Source organism: Pristiophorus japonicus, chromosome 24 (assembly GCF_044704955.1).
Source record: "Pristiophorus japonicus isolate sPriJap1 chromosome 24, sPriJap1.hap1, whole genome shotgun sequence".
NCBI classification, from domain to species: domain Eukaryota; kingdom Metazoa; phylum Chordata; class Chondrichthyes; family Pristiophoridae; genus Pristiophorus; species Pristiophorus japonicus.
Window position 1 is genome coordinate 2,308,599 of NC_092000.1, and position 24,987 is coordinate 2,333,585.

Sequence of the window (24,987 nt, forward strand, 5' to 3'; positions counted from 1 at the left end):
TCCGCCCTGGTTCAGGATCTTTCTGCGCTGGTCCCTCTACCTCCGGCTGTCCCACCATACCCGGTGCAGCAGACAGTGCCTGGTCGCCTGATCCAGCCCTTAACTGACCCTCGGCTGAAGCCTCACATCCCTGCTGCCAAACGGGACACATTGGTCCTGCCCCCAGCCCTGGGTATGCTACTACCTGCGTGTCCCACTCCTCCTGGTACCCCACCGGACAAACCACCGGTGCCTCAGGAGGTGGTCGGGCGCCTCTTGCCTTTGGATTCTCCTCTACCCCCCAATACTCTCCTTTGTCCCCTGTGGACCCTCCGGGTCCTATCAGGGCGACCATCCCCTTTGCCTGGGATAGAGCGTGGCTGAGAGTTTTAATCCTCTCCTGGCAGGGACCGTGATCTGCAAACTCACTGCTACTGGCCACTTTATAGGCTGCCTGTACGTCTTTTAATTTATTCTCCAGTTCCCAAATTTTCTGTGTGTGCCGAGAATTCTGTTCCTGGAGGGACCCCTCACTACCCTTGGCCTCAGTGACCTGACACTGAAGATAGTCCCGGCTATTTCGGAAGGTCTCCTCCAACTGCCGGTTCCTTTGCTGCTCCCCAGCTAATTCGGCCAGCAGGTTGTCCCCAACCACAGCCCGGATAGCAGAGAGCTCCTCTGATTTCTGAAGACTCTGTTCCAAGTCCTTCACCCGCTGGTCGAGCTTTCGGACTTGGCAGGTGAGGCAGATAAGCCAGATGGCCTTTTCCACCCTGTGGTTGTGGTCCTTCCCTGTTGTCCACTGAGCAGCAGCATCCACTGGGCGCTCTGCCCGAGTGAGGGCTTGTACCCAAGGTTTGGTGAGGTTCACCTTGCCAAAAATGTATGAGGAAATTCTCTCCTCCATTTTAGTTTCCTCTCTTATCACCTCATCTGTTATATTAACATCTCCTGTTTGCTTATGTCCCTTCGTGGTCGCCATGTTCTGTAAGGGGTTTTCACAGGGTTGTTGTGCCTTGGGTGTCTCTCTCTGGGCTTCTGCCCTCACAGCTTATGCCTGGCCTGTGAGGTACCCTGAGTGCTGCAAGAGCACCCCTGGAGAGACTGTGTCCACAGCTTATGAAGGGGGTTTTGAGACTCGTGCGTCCCCACAGCTTATGCCTAGCCTGTGAGGCACCTGTGAGTGTCAAACACTCCTAACCCCTTCTTCCCGAGCCTGTGACACACAGTTGAGCGTTTTCGAGGCGCTCCTAGCTTCCCTTACACGGTTCTGACATAAGACTCACGATCAGGAGATGTAATACAATAGAACTGAGACAAGGTAATTCCAAGAGAAACTTTAGGCTTCCAATTTATTTGACAAGGTGTAACTCAACAAACAGCAATACACCAACAAAACAATCCCCCTAAATCCCACTAAAACGGACCCAACGAAAATCTTTACACCAGTTTAGCAGTACAATGCCCAGCCTCCCACCTTTCCTGGCCTAACTGAGTTGGGAGTTCTGGGGACCAGAGGCTATACTCACTACTGTACCTTCCGCAGTCTGGTGGTGTCTTTGGTGTCTTCGGACACTGGTTTTCCTTCAGTGTCGAGAGGCTTGTGGTTGTGGTTGTTGAATCACGAGGGCAAGGAAAATCATCACTTCTTATTCACTACGTCAGAAACCTCTTTTTTTATAGCCAGATTATCCAGTCCGCCTCTCCTGCTGAAGTCGATTCTTCTCATTGGTGGACTTTTTGATTTTGAAAAATGCAGCAGTTTTAGGTTTTTATTTCCACTGATCTTAACCTACTCAAGGTTTGAGTGGGTGTTGCTTGCATTGGCCTCCTGCAGTCATTGTGCTAGTCTGGCCTGAGCCAGATATTTCTATGCCTGATGAAAAAGGTGTTGGAATATGTATGTGGCATTGTTTGAATGCTAATGTTTTCAAGGGGCAAGTTTCGGGGGTATACAGTTCCCAGGCAATTTGATTAGTTCCAATGTCCAAACTGGCCCTTTTGATATTGACTCCACCCCTTTTCTTGCAGACCCAACATACACCTTTTTAAAAATCCCAAATTCGATTAAAGTTCGTAGTTTCTTCCATGTGCACTTTAGGATTTAAAACTTTCTGGTAGATAGTTCCAAATTAAATTCCCTTTCCTATGAGTCCAAACACTGGGGGAGGGTCTCCATGAATGCACCCCCTTTTATCCCCTGCAGGCCTTGTCTGCTCTTTTAAAATTCATTTGTGTCCCAAAGTTTTCCTTCCATCGGTTTCAATTCACAGCCCAGACTGATCCCACAGCCCTTTTCCTTCTGGGTAAAATGAGGGGGTTTTCATCCTCCCCTACAGCATGTACTGTTTGTACAGTGACAACTCACTAATGTAGCATCCATAATATAAGAATTGCAACAGAAATGGTTAAGTGCTACTTCTTGTGAAGTAGCAGGTGTTTTTCTGCAATTTTGCTGATATTTGGTAATATAACAACTGTTCATGATAAGTGCAGTTTCTAACCTATGGGGTGCAACACTAATGGTCTATAACAATTTGATTTTGCTATTGTTTAAAGTCTTGTAGAGTTTGCTAACACATTGCGTTTTGTATATCCTAATGGTGACATTGGGAAAGGTATTTTTTAAACCTGAGTTACTGCTTTAATAAATTATGTTAATACTGAATGCTTTGTACCTAAACTGAACTTTTCTAATTTAAATAATGCGTATATTCTTCTTTGCTTTCTGACAATACTGCCCATGAATAGTTGATTAGTGTGAGCAAAGCAAGTAAACTGCACTGGAATTACTCTAAAATAGATTAAAATTAATCTGACCAGCTCATGTAAGAGATAGGATGAACTAAAAATTCCTCTTTTCCCCCTGACAGAACTATCCATAGATGCTTGATAACAGTATGCCCAGTGCAAGTAGATGCAGTTAAAATTACTTTGAAAAACCAGAGATTAAAATGAATCTGACCTAAAACACACAGGATGAACAAGATCTGACTGCACAATGACTGCTTTGATAGAACGTGCGATGGAGCAGCATCTTTGTAAAGGAGCCTTCACCTCAAACAACTACCAGTCGGGATAGTCCGACAGCACAGAGTAAACTCTGTACATTGTCATAGTTGTAAAGATTCTAGAATGAGCCATTTACTGGAGAGCAGAGTGCAACAGCATTGCTACCACATAATGTTAAGAAAGTGATATGTCAAAATGTTCAGAGTTTAAATTAAATGGGGAACAAGGGGTGACCGAGTTGGGAGATCGCGGTGCTTGGGTGGTGGGGGGCGGGGGGAGGAGGATGGCGGGCAGGGGGTAGGTAGCGGTGACAATCGGAGGGGGATCATTGTCTGGCACCAGCCTATATTCTTTAATTGCTGGATCAGTAGCAAAAATTCTGCTCCTCCCGGATCCACATTGAGATCAGTAGAATCATAGAATGGTTACAGCACAGAAGGCCATTCGGTCCGTCGAGCCCATGCTGACCATCAGCAAGTCACACTCCCCTCTTACATCACCTTTGGTTCTTTTGCCAATCACCTTAAATCTGTGTCCTCTGGTTCTCGACCCTTCTGCCAATGGGAACAGTTTCTCTCGATCTACTCTATCCCTCTCATGATTTTGAACACCTCTATCAAATCTTCTCTCAATCTTCTCTGCTCCAAGGGGAACAACCCCAGCTTCTCCAGTCTATCCACGTAACTGAAGTCCCTCATTCATAAATCTTCTCTGCATCTTCTCTAAGGCCTTCACATCCTTCCTAAAGTGTGGTGCCCGGAATTGGACACAATACTCCAGTTGGGGCTGAACCAGTGTTTTATACAGGTTCATCATAATGTCCTTAGTTTTATACTCTATACCTCTATTTATGAAATTCAGGATCCCATAAGCCTTTTTAACTGCTTTGTCAAGCTGCCCTGTGTAGGAATTCTACCTTGTAACTTCTTTAAAAATAGGACAGATTGAATTTGGCATTCCTAGCCACAGAAGAATTCCAGCCTTCAAAGATTGACTCTGAATAAGATAGGACTATTGTTGAAATAAGCAGTCAGCTTGAATGGCTTAATCTGCATTGTTCATCATAAACAAATGGTAGCTGCCCAATTGGCTACAGATGACAACCCGAGCAATGAATGCAGGGTTAGTTCAGTTAATTTAGCAAAAAGTCAAGTACCTCACACAAACAAGACTAAGGTCCTAGGATCAAAAATAAATTATTAGATAACCTCGTAAGAATGACACAACATGAGCAAAACATCTCAAGAACAAATGACGTGCTCTTTAAACATAATAGTAAACTCACAATAGCCATGTATTGATAGGAATGCAAGGCAGCAAGAAGATAACGGATGATGATTAACTTAAAGATTTTATGAAACAAGGCAAAAAATGGTATAAATATTGAAGACTCGAATGAGAAAGTTAGACACTTCTGCGGGCTAAGGCGTTGTCTCGATTGCAGAGCAAGGCAGAAGACAACGTGCTTTTTGCTCTGTAGTCTTCTCGGGGATTGAAGGTAGCTACTACCTTGATAATTGATGGATATCCTGCTTAAACAATTTTACGAACTGTAATACCGTAATGAAGTTTAGATTTAAAAATAAGATTCTCTACTAGAAATAAGATTGTATTTTTTAATCTCTTTCTTAGAATTGTTAATGTTGCGATTGACTGACTCACCAACTGTAAATTGCATATCGGTTCTTTGAATAAATCTCTATTTTTGAATAGTCTCTCATAGTCTTCTGTATCAATAACTCACGAACCACGTCTCAAGTACACACTTTTGGTGAAGAGGTACATTACTGAGGAGAGACCCCCCCCCCTGGACCCTTATAATATCCGGGATAATTACAATCTGGCTAAAACATACTAACAAGTGTTATCTAGAGGATGGTAACATTCTCGGGTTGTTCCTTTCCTTTGGGGAGAAATAGTCCGGAGCTTTAGACCCAGTTAGCGTCTTTAGGCTTCGACTACTTCAAAATTAATTTCAGAGTGAACATTTGAGTATGCCTGATCCGGGATAGTCCCAAAGGGGCTCGGATCTGTAATATTTCCTTTCATTTGGCGCCCAGTGTGTGTTTAACGAGTTGATACAGAACCCTATACTTGTATCTATATCTGTTTAGATTATGAAGTATACAAGGTGTGTTTTACTGACAGTGGTACTAAGAGCCAGGTTTAAGTCTCTAGAAATGACAAGTCCCTGATCAGGCCTTGTATAACTTAAATCAGAACTCTCTCAATATAGCATTGAAGTCTAGAAATTTCTTATAAAGTTCATATTAAATGCTAACCGAGGTTAGGTCCTGCCGAAATGGCAAACCTTGTGGGAATTGTTCAAGTCTTTCCATTCGGTAATTCAAGCGATTGCTTTGTTAGAGGAAATAATCCTCTATCTCCACAAGACCAAGTAATAATCTTTAAAATAGACGGCTTTGATGCCGTGGAGCCATTAGAATCCATGGCACATGATGTTGATCCCCAGAACCAGGGAATACAGAATATCCAGTGGGATAATCAAACAAATACTCCAAACCCACAGAATTCCTTAATGATAAGGTGGACAGCTGCATAATTGGGAGGCCTAATGAACGGCGCCCAACAAGGCGGAGGAAACCATGTTGAATCGTAGGACCCGGAGCAGCCTATGTGCTTGGGGGCCATGGATTCCAGCTAAGGTGGCAAGCTCATGAGAAAATAAATGATCAGAATCTTCAAGAAGACTGTAGACAGCTTAGAATCCATTATAACCAATGCACACAGGCACTAGCTCAAGCTTATGCCACTGTTGGTCCAGTAAACCAACCTCAGCACCCACACATTGCACCCCTAGGTCAAGTAAACCTCAGCTCTATCTACACTATGGGCCCGAATTTGATGAAGGCCCCTGCCTGTCCAAGTGCCACCCAAAGAACAGCACATGGCCACCGAGGTCCCTGACGATTCTTTGGGCGGGGTTTTCATCAACAAGGTCCCTCGAAGGTTGGCGGGCGATAAATGAGGGACTTAAGCTGCCAATCTAGGCGGCAGCCGATGGGAGCTCTCATTCTCGGTGGCAAAGGCGCTTGCCGTCCAAGTGCCGCCGAGGATGGAGTCGGGCCCACGGAGGGTTGAAGATCTGCAAAGAAAGCATTAAAAAAAAACATCGGAACACCATACAGGTAAGTTCCTGTAAAGAAAAAAAAATTAAAAAATATTTATTCAGCTTTTCTTTCAGCTCTTCAGAACTACCGTCGGGGACAGACCAGTATCCTCGCAGCAGTACAACCCCATTCTGGTGCCGACTCCCGCCCACACCAATCTGGCAGCTCGGTGGGCGGGAGGTCACTTACACCACTCGGCCATCCGCTGACCTCAGCAGGTGGTTCCCGACGTTCTGCCCTCCCGCCCACTCCAGCCCAAATCAAAAGTGCCACTGGGCGGAACCCGAAGAGGAATGTCGACAGCAGTGGGCGGTGAGTCTATCAAATTCGGGCCCATATGTGTGGAAGACTTGTTAACACAAGCCAGGAAAAAACCTGCTGGATTTTAACTAACCTTCGCAATTTGGAAACCTGTTGTCAAGGCTCAACACCTAAGGGAACTCCTACAAATGATACTAAATTCAGACTTAATTCCCCCATTAAACCAGTGCAACAACTGGGTTCAAATATATGCCTATGTTGTCACAGCAACTCGGGGAGGGCATGTAACGGGTTCCATCAAGAAACTGTTCACCAATGTAGTCAAAACTAAAGGGATGGTAGCTGCCTACAGATTGGGCAAAGTACTCAAACAAGATAACTGGGCCAGTACCTCTGCGATTTCCGCCCTCAATATCCTAGGATGCATCCCATCCGCTCCTGGTGATTTACCTATTTTAGTTACAGCCAGCCTTTCTAATATCTCGTTGTTATCAATTTTTATCCTATCTAGTGTCACCATTACCTCCTCTTTCACTATGTCTATAACAGCCTCCTCTTCCTTGGTGAAGACAGATGCAAAATACTCATTTAGTACCTCAGCCGTACCCTCTGCCTCCATGCATAGGCCTCCATTTTGGTCCCTAATCGGCCCCAGCCCTTCTCTTACTACCCTTTTATTATTTATATGCCTACAAGACTTTTGGATTACCTTTTATGTTGGCTGCCATTCTATTCTCATACCCTCTCTTTGTCCTTATTTTATTTTTCACCTCCTCTGTCATACACGCTCTTTTTCAGCTTCATCATATTCTCTCTGTGTTTGGTCATCCAGGGAGTGCTGCCTTTAGTTGCCGTGCCTTTCCCACTACCTCATCTATACCTGAACTATTTCCTCTTTAAAGGCAGCCCATTGTTCCACGAGAGTTTTACCTGATAATCTTTGATTCCAGTTTACCCAGGCCAAATACATTCTCAATCCACAGAAATTAGCCTTCCTCCAATTAAAACATTTTTACTCACAATTGCTCCATGTCCTTTTCCATAGCTAATCTAATCCTTATGATACTATGATTCTTGTTCCTTAAATGTTCACGGACTGACACTTGCTCCCCTTGACCTACCTCATTTCCCAGAACCAGATCCAGCAATGCCTCCTCCCTCATCCGGCTGGAAACATACTGCTCAAGAAAGTTCTCCTGAACACACTTCAGAAATTCTTCCCCTTCCCTGCCCTTAACACTATTACAATCCCAGTCTATATTGAGATAGCTGAAGTCCCCCATTATCCCTACTCGATAGTTCTTGCACCTCTCTGTCATTTCTCCATAAATTTGCTCCTCCATACCTTTCCCACGATTTGGCGATCTACAGAATAAACCTAGTGTAATGTCACCCCTATTACACCCAGTGTAATGTCACCCCTATTACACCCAGTGTAATGTCACCCCTATTACACCGAGCAGTGTAATGTCACCCCTATTACACCCAGTGTAATGTCACCCCTATTACACCCAGTGTAATGTCACCCCTATTACACCCAGTATAATGTCACCCCTATCACATCCAGTGTAATGTCACCCCTATTACACCGAGCAGTGTAATGTCACCCCTATTACACCCAGTGTAATGTCACCCCTATTACACCCAGTGTAATGTCACCCCTATTACACCCAGTGTAATGTCACCCCTATTACACCCAATGTAATGTCACCCCTATTACACCCAGTGTAATGTCACCCCTATTACACTGAGCAGTGTAATGTCACCCCTATTACATCCAGTGTAATGTCACCCCTATTACACCTAGTGTAATGTCACCCCTGTTACACCGAGCAGTGTAATGTCACCCCTATTACACCGAGCAGCGTAATGTCACCCCTATTACACCGAGCAGTGTAATGTCACCCCTATTACACCGAGCAGTGTAATGTCACCCCTATTACACCGAGCAGTGTAATGTTACCCCTATTACACCGAGCAGTGTAATGTCACCCCTATTACACCTAGCAGTGTAATGTCACCCCTATTACACCTAGCAGTGTAATGTCACCCCTATTACACCTAGCAGTGTAATGTCACCCCTATTACACCTAGCAGTGTAATGTCACCCCTATTACACCGAGCAGTGTGATGTCACCCCTATTACACCTAGCAGTGTAATGTCACCCCTATTACACCTAGCAGTGTAATGTCACCCCTATTGTTTAACTCTAGCCATATAGATTCTGTCCTTGACCCCTTCAAGACATCCTCCCTCTCCAGCACTGTAACACTCTGCTTCACCAATACTGCCACACCACTTCCTATCCACGTTAAAGGCGCTACATAAATAAAAGTTATTATCTTTCCTTCCCTATCTTTCCTAAACACCTTATAACCAGGAATATTTCATTCCAAATCCTGCCCTTTTTTGAGCCAGGTCTCAGTTATTGCCACAACATTATATTCCCAAAAAACACTTGTCTTATTGGTTGTGGCCCCTTTAAGGACTATCTGTTAGGAAAACCAGGTCTACATGCGGCCTGAGTGCAGCTGGTTGCCTCAGGGCAAACCAATCTTGCAGTGGGGGCCATAAACAGGCATTAGGCCTCTATTTGCATATGCACAGGAGCTAATGCCTGTTTCAAGTGTGGGCACTCCATGGTGATTTTTTGGCTTTTACCAATTTCAAGGATAATTAGTGCGCACCTCCTGTCTGCCATATTGGAAGCTTAGCAGACCGTTTAGTACCTGAAAAGTGGGCGCAGGGCGGCTAAATATCTAGGCCATCAAATTTTATCTCTACTTTCCTAAAGACACCCAGTTGGTTCTAACTAGCAATTTGTGTAAAAAGCAAGGAAAGAGATTTATAGTCAACGGAATTCCAATCTGCTGAAAGATTCTTGGCACTAACCCCCGTCAGGATAAGGTATTTAGTAAATTTTGGAAATGACTCTGACTGCGTCACCGTTACTGTCATGGTGATGGAATTTGATAGTGCATGGCTAATTATATCTGTTTCCTGTCTGAAGACAATGGCAAAATAAAGCTTTGCCAGAGTAATCAAATCAATCAGTTTAAGTACTCTTGCGAGTAGCTCTTCAAAAGCATTTAACTCGGCCATATGGTCCTCAAGACAGTATGTGTGGGACCCGTAACCCAGTGAGAGTCAGTGTGTGTGGGACCCGTAACCCAGTGAGAATCAGTGTGTGTGGGATCCGTACCCCAGTGAGAGTCAGTGTGTGGAACCCGAACCCCAGTGAGAGTCAGTGTGTGTGGAACCGTACCCCAGTGAGAGTTAGTGTGTGGGACCCGTAACCCAGTGAGAGTCAGTGTGTGGGACCCGTACCCCAGTGAGAGTCAGTGTTTGTGGGACTGTACCCCAGTGAGAGTCAGTGTGTGTGGGACCTGTACCCCAGTGAGAGTCAGTGTGTGTGGGACTGTACCCCAGTGAGAGTCAGTGTGTGTGGGACCCGTACCTCAGTGAAAGTCAGTGTTAGGGACCCGTACCCCAGTGAGAGTCAGTGTGTGTGGGACCAGTACCCCAGTGAGAGTCAGTGTGTGTGGGACCTGTCCCCCAGTGAGAGTCAGTGTGTGGGGGACGCATACCCCAGTGAGAGTCAGTGTGTGGAACCCATACCTCAGTGAAATTCAGTGTTAGGGACCCATACCCCAGTGAGAGTCAGTGTGTGTAGGACCCGTATCTCAATGAGAGTCAGTCTGTGTGGGACCAGTACCCCAGTGAGAGTCAGTGTGTGTGGGACCAGTACCCCAGTGAGAGTCAGTGTGTGTGGGACCAATACCCCACTGAGAATCAGTGTGTGTGGGACCCGTATCCCAGTGGGAGTCAGTGTGTGTGGGACCCGCATCCCAGTGAGAGTCAGTGTGTGTGGGACCCGCATCCCAGTGGGAGTCAGTGTGTGTGGGACCCGCATCCCAGTGAGAGTGTGAATCAGACCAAATGTGACACCGAACCACACAAGGAGATATTGGGACAGGTGACCAAAAGCTTGGTCAAAGAGGTCGATTTTAAGGAGAGTTTTAAAGGAAGAGAGAGAGGTAGAGAGGCGGAGAGATTTAGGAAGCGAGTTCCAGAGCTTGGAGCCCAGGCAGCTGAAGGCACGGCCACCAATGGTTCAAACAAATAAAATCGGGGATGGGCAAGAGGCCAGAATTGGAGGAGCGCAGAAATCTCAGAGGGTTGTGAGGCTGGAGGAGGCGCGATAGGCGCTGCTGAAGGGAGGGTCCTTGGATGCGTAGCATGCCCTGCTTTATGACTTGGACTGCCCGTTCCACCTGGCCATTGGAAGCCGGCGTGAACGGGGCTGTCCGGACGTACTTGATCCCATTGCCCGACATAAACTCCTGGAATTCGTGGCTGGTAAAACACAGGCCATTGTCGCTGACCAGGAAGTCCGGCAAGCCGTGGGTCGCAAAAACCGTACGCAGATTCTCCACTCGTGCACGAGTTCAATATGATGCACTCGATCCACTTCAAGTATGCATCGACTACGATAAGGAACATTTTCCCCATGAACGGGCCCGCATAGTCTACGTGAATATGTGACCATGGCCTGGTGGGCCAGGGCCACGGTCTGAGTGGAGCCTCCCTGGGGGCAGTGCCCAGCTGGGCACACATCGTGCACCTGCGAACCCAGTATTCCAGTCAATCCACGGCCACCATACATGTGACCGGGCAATGGCCTTCATTAGCACGATGCCTGGGTGCTCGCTGTGGAGTTCACTGATGAACGCTTCCCTTCCTTTTTGGGGTATGACTACCCGACTGCCCCATAACAGGCAGTCGGCTTGGATGGAGAGTTCATCCATCCGTCTCTGAAACGGCCTGACTTCCTCGGGGCACGCCCTGTGTGCGGGTGCCCAATTCCCAGTCAGGACACATTTCTTTATCATGGATAGGAAGGGGTCCCTGTTGGTCCAGAGTTTGATCTGTCGGGCTGTGATGGGGGAGCCCGCAGTGTCAAAAGCCTCAACGGCCATGACCATCTCGGCGATCTGCTGCGACGCCCCCTCGGTGGTGGCCAGTGGGAGCCTGCTGAGCGCGTCAGCGCAATTTTCGGTGCCTGGCTGGTGCCGTATGGTGTAGTCATACGCAGCCAGCGTGAGAGCCCAGCGCTGTATGCGAGCTGACGCATTAGCGTTGACAGCCTTGCTGTCGGATAACAGGGATGTTAACGGCTTGTGGTCCATCTCTAGCTTGAACTGTCGACCGAAAAGGTACTGATGCAACTTTTTTCACACCGTACACACAGGCGAGTGCCTCCTTCTCGACCCTGCCGTATCCACGCTCTGCCTGGGAGAGCGACCTGGAGGTGTAAGCCACCGGTTGGAGTCGGCCGTCATCGTTACCCTGCAACACACACCCAACCCCGTAGGATGACGCATCGCATGTTAAAACCAGTTTTTTACAGGCGTCATACAAAGTCAACAGTTTGTTGGAACACAGCAGGCTCCTCGCCTTATTGAATGCCCGTCCTTGACAATCCTCCCAAAACCATTCATAACCTTTACGGAGGAGCATGTGTAACGGCTCCAACAATGTGCTTAAGTTCGGCAGAAAGTTCCCAAAATAGTTCAAAAGTCCCAGGAATGATCGTAACTCTGACGTGTTGCTGGGCCTGGGCACCCAGCGAATCGCCTCAGTTTTTGATTCAGTGGGCCGGATCCCGCCTGCGGCAACCCTCCTGCCCAGGAACTCGACCTCTGGGGCCAAAAACACACACTTGGCCTTTTTCAGCCGCAAGCCTACCCGATCCAATCGGCGTAGCACCTCCTCCAGGTTGCGGAGGTGTTCCTCGGTGTTTCGACCCGTTATAAGGATGTCGTCTTGGAATACGACCGTTCCAGGGATGGACTTGAGTAAGCTTTCCATGTTTCGCTGAAAATAGCCGCTGCCAAACGTATGCCAAACGGGCACCTGCTGTAGACAAATAATTCTTTGTGCGTCGTGAAGATGGTCAGAAGCTTGGAATCTTCCGCCAATTCCTGAGTCATGTAGGCCGAAGTGAGGTCCAGCTTCGTGAACAACTTTTCGCCTGCCAGCGTGGCAAAGAGGTCCGCCGCTCTCGGGAGCGGGTATTGGTCTTGCAGCGACACTCGGTTGATGGTGGCTTTGTAGTCGCCACAAATCCTAACCGAGCCATCTGCTTTGAGGACGGGAACGATGGGACTTGCCCAGTCGCTGAATTCAACGGCTGAAATTATGCCCTCTCTGAGCAGCCTGTCCAGTTCACTTTCAATTTTCTCACGCATCACATATGGCACCGCTCTGGCTTTGTGGTGCACTGGTCTGGCGTCCGGAGTGATGCGTATCACTACTTTAGTGCCCTTGAACATTCCGACACCGGGTTGTAAGAGTGACTCGAATTTTTGCAATACCTGCGAGCATGAACTTCGCTCCACGGATGAAATGGCGTGCACATTCCCCCATTTCCAATTCATCTCAGCTAGCCAACTCCTCCCCAAACCATTTCCCGGAACAATCCAGAGTGGCAGCCGGTTCTGTAATCCATTATGCGTTGCACCAAGTTTGCACTGCCCAGCACTGGGATGATCTCTTTGGTGTACGTACATAGCTGCATCTCAATGCGTTCCAGTTTGGGCCTGCTAGCTCTGTGTGGCCATAGTCTCTCAAATTGTTGGGCGCTCATGAGTGTCTGGCTAGTTCCCGTATCCAGCTCCATGTGCACCGGGATGCCACTCAGTAAGACTTTCATCATCATGGGTGGCGTTTTGGTGTATGAGCTGTGGACGTGAGCCACATGAACTCTCTGAACTTCAGCATCCATGGTTGTTCCCCAGGCCTCATCCTGCATTACAGACCCCTCGTCTGGTTCCTCTGTCTCGCAGACTAGCCTCGCTACTGCCTTTTTGCACATCCTGGCCAAGTGTCCACTGATATTACAAATCCTACAGGTATAAAGCTGGAACCTGCAGCTTTTGGCAGTGTGTCTACCCCCACACCTCCAACATGAGCTGAGAGTGCTGTTAACAAAAGGACTGTTCCCAGGCATTCCTCTCTGGTGGCCCGTTTGGCTGTTTCTAAGCACTCTGATGGAGGATGTTAATGGTCCCATCATGGGATGCATTGTTCCTCGTGATGGCGTGAATTGCCAATCCCCTTTCCATTGTTCCTGTTGTGGGCCCACCCTGGAGCTTGTTGCTGCCTGGGCGGTTTCAAATTGCCCTTGCCTGCCTGCTTGGGCCAGTTTCGAATTACCCTTGCCTGCCTGCGGGGTTCTGTATCACTTTTACAACATTAACTCCCTGGTTCATCGCAACATTAAAACCAGGGTTGCGTGCGTAAATTAGCTTGGTCTCCTCTTCCCCTGCCATAAAGGTCTGAGCTATCAACACCGCCCCTTCTAAAGTCAGGTCCTTGGTCTTTATGAGCTTCCTGAAAATACTTGCATGTTTAATACCGCCGATGAAAAAGTCCCTTAACATCTCCCCCCTGCAGGCATCAGAGAACTTACAGAAACTGGCCAAACGCCGCAGTTCCGCCACGAAGTCAGAGACATTTTGACCCTCACGATGCCGGTGAGAGTAGAACCGGCGCCGGGCCATGTGCACGCTACTTGCTGGCTTGAGATGCTCACTGATCAGCTGGCTGAGCTCTTCGAAGGACTTTTCCGCTGCCTTTTGGGGTGTGAGCAGGTCTTTCATCAGCGCATACGTCTGTGGACCACAGCTGGTCAGTAGATGCGCCCTCCGCTTGTCAGCCGCTGTCTCTTCCAGCCAGTCCTTTGTGACAAAGCTTTCCACAAAGTCGTCCCAGTCCTCACCCACACAGAAGCGTTCCTCTGTGCCACTGGTGGCCATTCCTCGTGGTTCGGTGATTCCCGTTTCTCGTCGCCAGATGTAGTGTCTCTTGCACCTTGTTACAAACTCACACAAGGCATGTATACATCAGACACGGTCCCTCTGTGACCTTCATTTTATTCCCAGGATCAAGGAGTGCTGACCCTGGGTGGGACCTCCCCTTTTATACCTGGAAACCCAGGTAAGGAGTGTCTCCCGCAAGCTCACCCCCTCTGGTCAGTGTGCATGAGTTACAGTTACATAACTATTGTCATTGCAAGATGGTGAAATACAAGACAACAACAACTTGCAACGTTAAAAAAAAATTTTCCCCCATCTCCCCCTCTGCTTCTTTTGCCAATTACCTTCAATCTGTGTCCCCTGGTTACCCACCCTCCCACACACACACTGACTCTGACTGGGGTACGGGTCCCACACACACTAACTCTCACTGGGGTATTGGTCCCAGACACACTGACTCTCACTGGGGTATGGGTCCCAGACACACTGACTCTCACTGGGTTACGATCCCACACACACTGGCTCTCAGTGGGGTATGGATCACATACACACTGACTCTCACTGGGCTACGGGTCCCACACACACTGACTCTCACAGGAGTACAGTCCCACACACACTGACTCTCACTGGGGTACGGGTATCACACACACTGACTCTCACTGGGGTACGGGTATCACACACACTGACTCTCACTAGGATACGGGTCCCACACACACTTACTCTCACTGAGGTACGGGTCCCACACACACTTACTCTCACTGGGGTACGGGTCCCACACACACTGACTCTCACTGGGTTACAGTCCCACAAACACTGACTCTCACTGGGGTACAGTTCCACACACAGTAACTCTCACAGGAGTACAGTTCCACACAGAGTAACTCTCACAGGGGTACAGATGCACACACACTAACTCTCACTGGGGGACAGTCCCGCACACACTGACTCTCACTGTGGTACGGGTCCCACACACTGACTCTCACTGGGGTACGGGTATCACACACACTGACTCTCACTGGGGTACAGTCCCACACACACTGACTCACTTGGGTACGGGTCCCACACACACTGACTCTCACTGGGGTACGGGTCCCACACACACTGACTCTCACTGTGGTATGGGTCCCACACACTGACTCTCACTGGGATACAGTTCCACACACAGTAACTCTCACAGGAGTACAGTTCCACACACACTGACTCTCACTGGGGTACAGTTCCACACACAGTAACTCTCACAGGAGTACAGTTCCACACACACTGACTCTCACTGGGGTACAGGTTCCACACACACTGACTCTCACTGGGGTACGGGTCCCACGCACGCTGACTGTCAGTGGGGTACGGGTCCCACACTCACTGACTCTCACTGGGGTACGGGTCCCACACACGCTGACTCTAACTGGGGTATGGGTCCCACACACGCTGACTCTCACTGGGGTACGGGTCCCACGCACGCTGACTGTCACTGGGGTACGGGTCCCACACTCACTGACTCTCACTGGGGTACGGGTCCCACACACACTGACTCTCACTGGGGTACGGGTCCCACACACACTGACTCTCACTGGGGTACGGGTCCCACACACGCTGACTCTCACTGGGTTACGGGTATCACACACACTGATTCTCATTGGGGTACGGGTCCCACACATACTGACTCTCACTGGGGTACGGGTCCCTCACACACTGACTCTACTGGGGTACGGGTCCCACACACACTGACTCTCACTGGGGTACGGGTCCCTCACACACTGACTCTCCCTGGGTTAAGGGTCCCACACAATCTGACTCTCACTGGGGTACAGTCCTACACACCCTGATTCTCACTGGGGTACGGGTCCCACACACACTTACTCTCACTGGGGTCCGGGTCCCACACACACTGACTCTCACTGGGGTACGGGTCCCACACACACTGACTCTCACTGGGGTACGGTTCCAGACACACTGACTCTCACTGGGGTACGGTCACAAACACACTGACTCTCACTGGGGTACGGGTCCAACACACACTAAACTCTCTGGGGTACAGTTCCACACACACTGACTCTCACTGGGGTACGTGTTCCACACACACTGACTCTCACTGGGGTACTGGTTCCACACACACTGACTCTCACTGGGGTACGGGTTCCACACACACTGACTCTCACTGGGGTACGGGTCCCACACACATTGACTCTCACTGGGATACAGGTCCCTCACACACTGACGCTCCCTGGGGTACGGGTCCCACACACACTTACTCTCACTGGGGTACAGTCCCACACACACTGACTCTCACTGGGGTACGGGTCCCACACACACTGACTCTCACTGGGGTACGAGTCCCACACACAGTGACTCTCAGTGGGGTACGGGTCCCACACATGCTGACTTTCACTGGGGTACAGTCCCACACATACTGACTCTCACTGGGGTACAGTCCCACACACACTGACTCTCACTGGGGTACAGTCCCACACATACTGACTCTCACAGGGGTACGGGTCCCACGCACGCTGACTCTCACTGGGATACGGGTCCCACACACACTTACTCTCACTGGGGTACAGTCCCACACACACTGACTCTCACTGGGGTACAGTTCCACACACAGTAACTCTCACAGGAGTACAGTTCCACACACACTGACTCTCACTGAGGTACAGGTACCATACACACTGACTCTCACTGGGGTACGGGTCCCACACACACTGACTCTTACTGGGGTATGGGTCCCACACACACTGACTCTCATTGGGGTACGGGTCCCACACACACTGACTCTTACTGGGGTATGGGTCCCACACACACTGACTCTCATTGGGGTACGGGTCCCACACACGCTGACTCTCACTGTGGTATGGGTCCCACACACGCTAACTCTCACTGGGGTACGGGTCCCACACACACTGACTCTCACTGGGGTACGGGTCCCACACACACTGACTCTCACTAGGGTACGGGTCCCACACACACTGACTCTCACTGGGGTACGGGTCCCACACACACTTTCTCTCACTAGGGTACGGGTACTACACACACTGACTCTCACTGGGGTACGGGTCCCACACACACTGACTCTCACTGGGGTACGGGTCCCACACACAATGACTCTCACTGGGGTACGGTCCCAGACACACTGACTCTCACTGGGGTACGGGTCCCACACACACTGACTCTCACTGGGGTACGGGTCCCACAAACGCTGACTCTCACTGGGGTACGGGTCCCACACACGCTGACTCTCACTGGGGTACGGGTCCCACACACGCTGACTCTCACTGGGGTACGGGTCCCACACACACTGACTCTCACTGGGGTACGGGTCCCACACACACTGACTCTCACTGGGGTACAGGTCCCACACACACTGACTCTCACTGGGATACGGGTCCCACACACACGGACTCTCACTGGGGTACGGGTCCCACACACGCGGACTCTTACTGTGGTACTGGTCCCACACACGCTGACTCTCACTGGGGTACGGGTCCCACACACACTGACTCTCACTGGGGTACGGGTCCCACACACACCGAGTCTCACTGGGGTACAGGACCCACACACACTGACTCTCACTGGGGTACAGGTCCCACACACACTGACTCTCACTGGGGTATGAGTCCCACACACACTGACTCTCACTGGGGTACGGGTCCCACACACACTGAGTCTCACTGGGGTACAGGTCCCACACACACCGAGTCTCACTGGGGTACAGGTCCCACACACACTGACTCTCACTGGGGTACAGGTCCCACACACACTGACTCTCACTGGGGTACAGTCCCACACACACTGACTCTCACTGGGGTACAGGTCCCACACACACTGACTCTTACTGTGGTACGGGTCCCACACACACTGACTCTCACTGGGGTACGAGTCCCACACACACTGACTCTCACTGAGGTACAGGTCCCACACACACTGACTCTCACTGGGACATTTTATACGTTAAAAGCGCTCTATAAATACAAGGTTTTATCATTGACTTGATTCCAGTTGTTGTGGCGGTAGGGACCTCCTGTTGAATAGATTTGAGCATGCAGCCTTGTTTTGCTTTACTGGGTTTGGTCAGATGCGAGGAGGAGGGGAGGGGGAAGGAAGGAGGCGGGGTTCAGCTCATTGAACGAGTTGGTAAAACCCCCTTCCATTGCCTGTTGGGTTGACTGAGCCTTGAAGTTTCGGCTGCTGGTGGGACTATGTGTACAGTGTCGCCTCCTGCTGGCTAGTTAGTGCTGGTGCAGAAGAGCGCCGGCAGCCAAGAGGGACATAATCAAGGTCCAGGCCAACGATTGGAGCCTGGGCAGGAGCGGCGAGGTCAGGGTGCAGGAGCGGCGAGAGATTTTAGAGGGACGTGATCGGGGCCTAGGAGAGACGTGAGTTTGGGGCCAGAAGAGCCGAGGGCCCAGGGGTAGCACGTGCCACCCCACACTGCGATATGTGTGCGCACTTGGTCCGTGCGGCAAAGCTTGGTCTCCAGTCGTCCTGGTTAATCCTTGCCACTGGACCAAGACCTGTCAAGCCCGTGTGGTGGCTGGTGTACAACGGCCACCCCACGTTAAAAAAATCCACACACAGGCATCTTCCACCCTTCAACATGTAGTTCGGGATCTGGAATATCAGGTCTTTCATTGAAACATTGTGAACTCATCCCTTTGTGGCGTGGAGGCAAGTCATCCTCACTTCGAGGGTCTGCCTATGATGATGGTGGTCCTCGATTTGTACCCCAGTTTTGAGGCTTAAAACCATCAGAGGCCTGAGAAAATAAGTAGCGGCAATTCTGGTCTTGTATAAAGTTATGAAATAGGAATCCAACAACAATGAAAACAACAGCAATTTGCATTTATTAGCACTGTCAACATAGAAAAGCATTCTGGGTACTTCACAGAAGCATTATTAGACAGAAATGGATGCCAAGCCAAAGAAGGAACTATTAGGAGGGCTAGTTAAAAGCTTGGTGAAAGAGGAAGGTTTAAGGAGGCCCTTGAAGGAGGAGATGGAGGTGGAGACTGAGAGAGGTTTAGGGAAGGAATTCCAGAATTTCGGGCTTAGCTGAAAGCATGGTTGCCAGTGGTATGGTGGAGTAGGGAAAGCACAAGAGGCCAGAGTTGAAAGAGTGCAGAGTTCTCAGAGGGTTGTAGGGCTGGAGGAGTATACAGGGGCGCAAGGCAGAGGAGGGATTTAAACACGAGGATGAGAATTTTTAATTGGAAGTGTTGAGGGATTGGGAGCTATTGTAGGTCAGTGAGTACAGGGTGGGCAGGACTTGGTGCAAGATAGGATATAGAGCTTTAGATGAGCTGAAGTTTGCAGTTAATGGGGATGGGGAGGCCGGCCAAGATACCATTGGAATAGTCATAGGATAGGTTCCAAGCTCTGTGCCAAGATGGTGCCGAACCCCTCCATGCTCCTTGACATTGAACACAGGCTTTCTGGCAGGCTTCCCAATGCAGCAAGCACCGCTGGTCCCAGCCCTAAAGAAAGTGGAGCGCGTGAAATTGCACTCCACTTCCTCTGAGGGGTGGTAAGCCCTATTCAGCAGCCGGGCGCAGGAAGTCCTGGCTCCAGCAGGTTACCGCCCCCAATCGGGGCATAGGGCAATTTTGCCCCGCAAGATTGCGAATTGTGTGGTTCAACCTGAGACATTGGCCATGGAAGTTGATGAAATTGGTAGCAAGGGTTTGTGATGGAGGCCAAAGACGATGGCTTCTATCTTCCTAATATTTAACTAAAGCAAGTTGTGGCTTATCTAGTGTAAGGACTGGAAGCATCGAACCCCCAAGGATTGATTGAACATTGTCTGGACATTACGTTTAATATTTTTCTCACCACAGAAAGAAAGCTGGAAGCTGTTTTATGGAAGGGCCCAGGTGCGGCTCCATGTTGGGCTTAGAATGATGGACAGGGAGTCTGGAATGACAATGGCCAACATTGGGTAAAAGCAGAAGGCACACCCACTAGAAGCCTCGAAACAAACTATTCAGCCTGAAAAGGCAAACGAACTTGGGATATAAAAGCATGCCATGTGGACACAGCTCTCTCTCTTGCCTCGCTGCTTTGCCCCTACTGAGACGGAGAGAAGAAACCAGGAGACACCTTTTCATCGGAAGAAGCAGCAAGTAAGCCAGTGAATCGGTGAGCATTTCTGAACACACATCTGGTAAGATCACAGCCACGGTGTGAGGGGGTATCATGCATTGTCCCAACCAAATTCTTAGGGGTTTACAGGGGAGGTATTTTAGACATTGGGGTACTTCGCGTTAGGGACCTGTTAGACAAGCCACACTGTGTATTATACTGCATTTGTTTGTTTTACACACCAGGGTGTGTGTGGTTTATCTGGGTGCAGATGTGTGTTTTAACTTTAATAAAGCATTGCCGATTGAGACCGAGGTATTTGCCAGTGACTCGTTCATCTGTTCAGTACAGTAATCACTCCCAGGTTTAGAACTATTGTAATGTGGGGGTGCGTTGAAAACACCTAAGGGAAACCACTTACAGAATTGGTGACCTGCGGCAGGATTTGGGTGTGCTGAACAGAGTTATGGAAGATATTTAGTCCAAGAGATCAGCAATGGGGACTAGGATTTCCTCATATATCTTTGGGAAAGTTAACGTAACACAACAGTGGATACTAGACCTTTTGCGGGCTAAGAGTCTGGAGAACAAAGCTGCTGAGTGGACAGGGAGTAAGGAACATAGAAAGGCCAAAAAAAAGGCCATTTGGATCCTGTGTCTGCAGAAGCAAGTCCAACTGCTTAGGGAGCAGGTTGGTAGGCTTAAGGCAGAGCTCAACGAGTCCGAGGAGCAGTCAGCCCCAAGGGCCGTGGTAGGAACGAGGCTTTTAGATGAGTTAGCCAAGGAGGGAGCCAAAACAGGAGAGTTTTGGGACCTATACGGGTCCAGCCCAGTAGCAACGATCTGGGATAAAGGGGGGACACAAGGGAGAGTAGGGGTAGCATTGGCCCCGGACTTGAGAAAAGTCCAGGCCCAGGATCCCATCCTCAAGGTTGTCCTGGAGCAGCTGGCTAGGCGAAAAAAAGTAGAAGGCTCATTTGGGGTAGTGGGCATTACTTTAAAGGAGAGAATGATTTTCAGAGGAGATCAGTGGGTGGTTCCAGAACAGCACCAGAGGGAATTCCTCCAGATAACCCACGGGGGCCCAGGAGTGTAACATCCAGGGCCAGAGACTACCTGGCAGAGGGTAGAACAGGCAGGGTAGTGGCCGCAACTGAGGGAGGATGTCCGCGATTTTTGCGCAGACTGGTGCCCAGATCCCCAGAAAAGAAAGGTTCCCATGGGACACACGAGAATGGTAGCGGGACCATGGCACAGGTCGATTACATCAGGCCATTGCCCACCGCAAAGAGGTACGAGTACTGTTTGATCCTAGTGAATGTTTTCTCGAAGTGGGTTGAAGCCTTCCCTTGCCGATCAGCCACAACATTGGTGCCGGCAAGGATCTTGGTGAGGGAAGTGTTCTCTAGGTGGGGACTGCCACAGATCGTGGAGTCCGATCAGTGGAGCCACTTCACAGGGCAGGTCATGCAGGCTACCTTGAAAGTGCTAGGGATCGAAGGGAAATGGCATGTGGCTCACAATCCACAGTCATCGGAGCGACTTAATCGGACCATCAAAGAAAGGCTGCGGAAGGAAACAGGACAGTCCCAGAAAAAGTGGGTTGCGGTCCTGCCATTTGTCCTGATGGGGGTCTGAGCCAGCCTCTCCAGAAACACAGGGTATTCCCCGCATGAGCTCATGGTTGGTAGGGTCATGTGCACACCCACCCATGTTCTGGAGCCGGTTCTCACAGCGGGGCAGGTGAGAGAGGTAAACCGGGACAAGTTTGTCAAGAATCTGTTCGAGCACTTGAAACAGATTCATTGGCAAGCTGCCAGCAACATGGGGCAGCCGCACTGGAGCAATCGGTTGTTTCTCGAGTCAAGAGAACCCACGAGTGGAAGGTAGGGGATTAGGTCATGGGCCGCAATTATGCTCAGGTGGACACGTTTGAGCCTTTGTACATGGGACTCTACAGCATCGTAGATAAGGCCAGTCCCATGGTGCACACGATTAAGCTTCCGAAGTGCACAAAGTGGTTCCATGTGAACTAGTGCAAGTTGTTTAACCCAGGGGAAAGAGCGAGAAACAGAAAGAAGCACCAAGGCGCTGTAAACAGCATGGTGGACGCGAGTCTCCCTCCCATAGTTTGGGACAGTGAGGAGCCCATGATGGTGGTGGTTAGGAGGAGTAGCAGGATTGCACGGCCGAGAGCGCCGTGGTCGCCTCCTTACACACCGCCGAGGAGCCGTAAAAGGCCCAGGGTCATAGAGACCTCGCGGGGTCACCCAGAGATGGGTGGCGGTGTATGTAGTTTCCTTCTCAGTTTCGTGTTTTACAGAGTGTGTTTTTGATGAAGCCAGACCTATGGAGGTATACACTATCACAGAAAGGTTATTGTTTCTTTGTATCTTCACAGGGAGTCGAGAGAGAGATGGAGACAACCCTGGTAATCATTCTTTGGAGCTTGGCCGGAACAGGGTACAGTAGGAGGGGGGACACCGAGTTGATCTTCCTCTACGGATGTACTGGGGAGAACGGACCCACCATGACACAGGGGGGCAGGACAGAGGACACAGATGGGGTGGCAGCCTACTACCACGAGGGAAGGTGGCCAGAGTGGCTGGGGTCGAATTCGATGAAATATTCCAGCCACGCCGGGTTCATATACGGGGCGGCTTCCATACCGTGTCCCAGACCGAAGGTCACAGCCACACGGGTTGGGGTGACCGAGGGCAAGCGCGTATGCTTGAAGTGCAAGGGACATATTCCCCTGGGACGGTGGTGGCTCATGAAATTGAGTCAGGACACGGGGAACCAGACAGCGGACTGGGAATAACTGGGGAATGATACGTACCGACAGATCATGGGGTCAAAGGGGGAGTGGAAGTGTACTGGGACAAGTGGTGGAAGGAGGAACAGGGAATTTATGTGTGTATGTGGGGGTCAGAGCAGATCTGCCCAGCAGGTGTGCTGATTGCCTTTTCAAGGCAATGGCAGGAGGACACCAGGGCTGGGATCAGATGGGATCGGAATATGGACTCCTGCATAATCCCAGACCCTCCCAACAGAATAAATACCACTGAACTTGTAGCACACGAGGAAGCCTTTGCCCACAGCCCCACCAGTACAGACGATAGAAGTTAGGTGTCCAGCCACCACACCAGGCCCAGGGAATGGTTTCATTTTAGTACCGACTGGAAAAGTTTTATTCCAGGGGGTGCATTATGTGGTCGCATCAGTCATGTTAAACCTAACCAGGGTACATCTGCCCGAGTGGTGTCCAAAAGAAACTGTGCAGCTGTATGAGGCGCTCATTAAAGAAATGTTCCACCAGTTCTTTGAACTCAGTTACGGGGATGTGAGTCGGGAAAGATTGTACGCTATGGGAGTGTACGATAACATTGGTCCGGGGAGACAGAGGCGAGGGGTGCTCAATGAGGTCACTACAGCGTTTAGCACAGATACATCTCTGGTTAACAGCATGGACACCGTGCAGCTGCAGATCAGTGGTTTAAAGGACCAGCTGTGGAAAATCCTGGGGAAGGGAACGCGGTGGTAGGGTCGGAGTTAGAGGAGGACCAGGCAATGACTGTCCATTTAAAGGAGGTTATCGCAGAGCTGGAGCCACACGCAAAAACTTTAAATGCATTAATACAGGAGGACAGGAATGCCTTGGCGCAGGCAGCACGAATCGACGTGTGTGTGTTGTACGGTGCCTGGTTGCTAAGCGAGGGGCGCAGTAATTTAGAGGACCTCCAGCAAGGTCGCGCTCAGTCATGGATCAGCAACCGGCACCTCACAGCGCTCAGCTCATATAATAATTCGATGAGCCTGTGTCAGCTTCGTCTAGCCTCTGAAACCGACCCAGTCCCAGTGGATTGCGGTCGGTCCAACCACAAAATGATGGGGATAGTGTTGCTTATGCCGGTAATGGGTGGGATATCACAACCAGCACCGGTAAACAGGGTGGAGAACATTGGGGTCATACGGGAAGGAGTACATGTGCGGTATCATGCGGTCCCACCATTTGTTATAAAGTGGGAGCACGCCATGACCGGAACTGACCTCAAGGGGTGCCAGAGCAGGGGTGCACACATCATATTGTGTCCCCAGCATTTGAATGCGTTCAATCGGCCAGAGTGCGGGTTTGAATCTGAGAGTTGAGAGCCTATCAACTGCACCATAGAGGTGAGGGCCCAGAGCCATGTTCCTCATCGGGTAGCATATGTGGGCAACAGGACATACTGCGTAACCATGAGTGTGGACCGGTATCGAGTGCACCGGGACACTTGGTCACCGACAGCACTTTCTGCTTCATTCCCCACGCCGAAGTTCAAATGGTACAAGAACGTATTATTCCGATCCCAGAACCATCCATGGTACACATTACAGTAAATGACACGATCCTGAACCAGCAACAGTACATTACCCAGTTCGGGTTTCAGATTCCTTTGCTGCCGGAACACCTAACGATGTTATTAAAGGTCGTCGAGCTATCCCCAAAACATTATCTCACGCTGGAACAGACGAACCGGGACATGGAAAAGAATTAAAGGGATAAATTTCCCGCCCTGATGGGACCTTGGTATAAGTGTGGAGGTTCCTCCATGGATCCGGATATGCTCACATGCTCTCGTCATTGTACAGTTTTTGATTTTGATATACCTGTGGTGCATTTCTTGTAAAAAAAGAAGTCAGGCGCTCCGGAGTCGATGGGAGGCCGTAG

The 24,987-nt window shown here is 49.9% G+C and overlaps 1 protein-coding gene and 1 long non-coding RNA gene across 11 annotated transcripts in view; both read left to right on the plus strand.

The window, feature by feature from the left end:
- LOC139237875 (hemicentin-1-like) overlaps positions 1-24,987 on the plus strand; it is a 276,696-nt gene that overhangs the window by 98,919 nt on the left and 152,790 nt on the right. The window lies entirely within an intron of this gene.
- Positions 6,225-23,046, plus strand: LOC139237784 (uncharacterized). Its single transcript, XR_011588517.1, has 3 exons — positions 6,225-6,434; positions 20,033-20,333; positions 22,678-23,046. It is a non-coding gene; the product is annotated as an uncharacterized lncRNA (long non-coding RNA).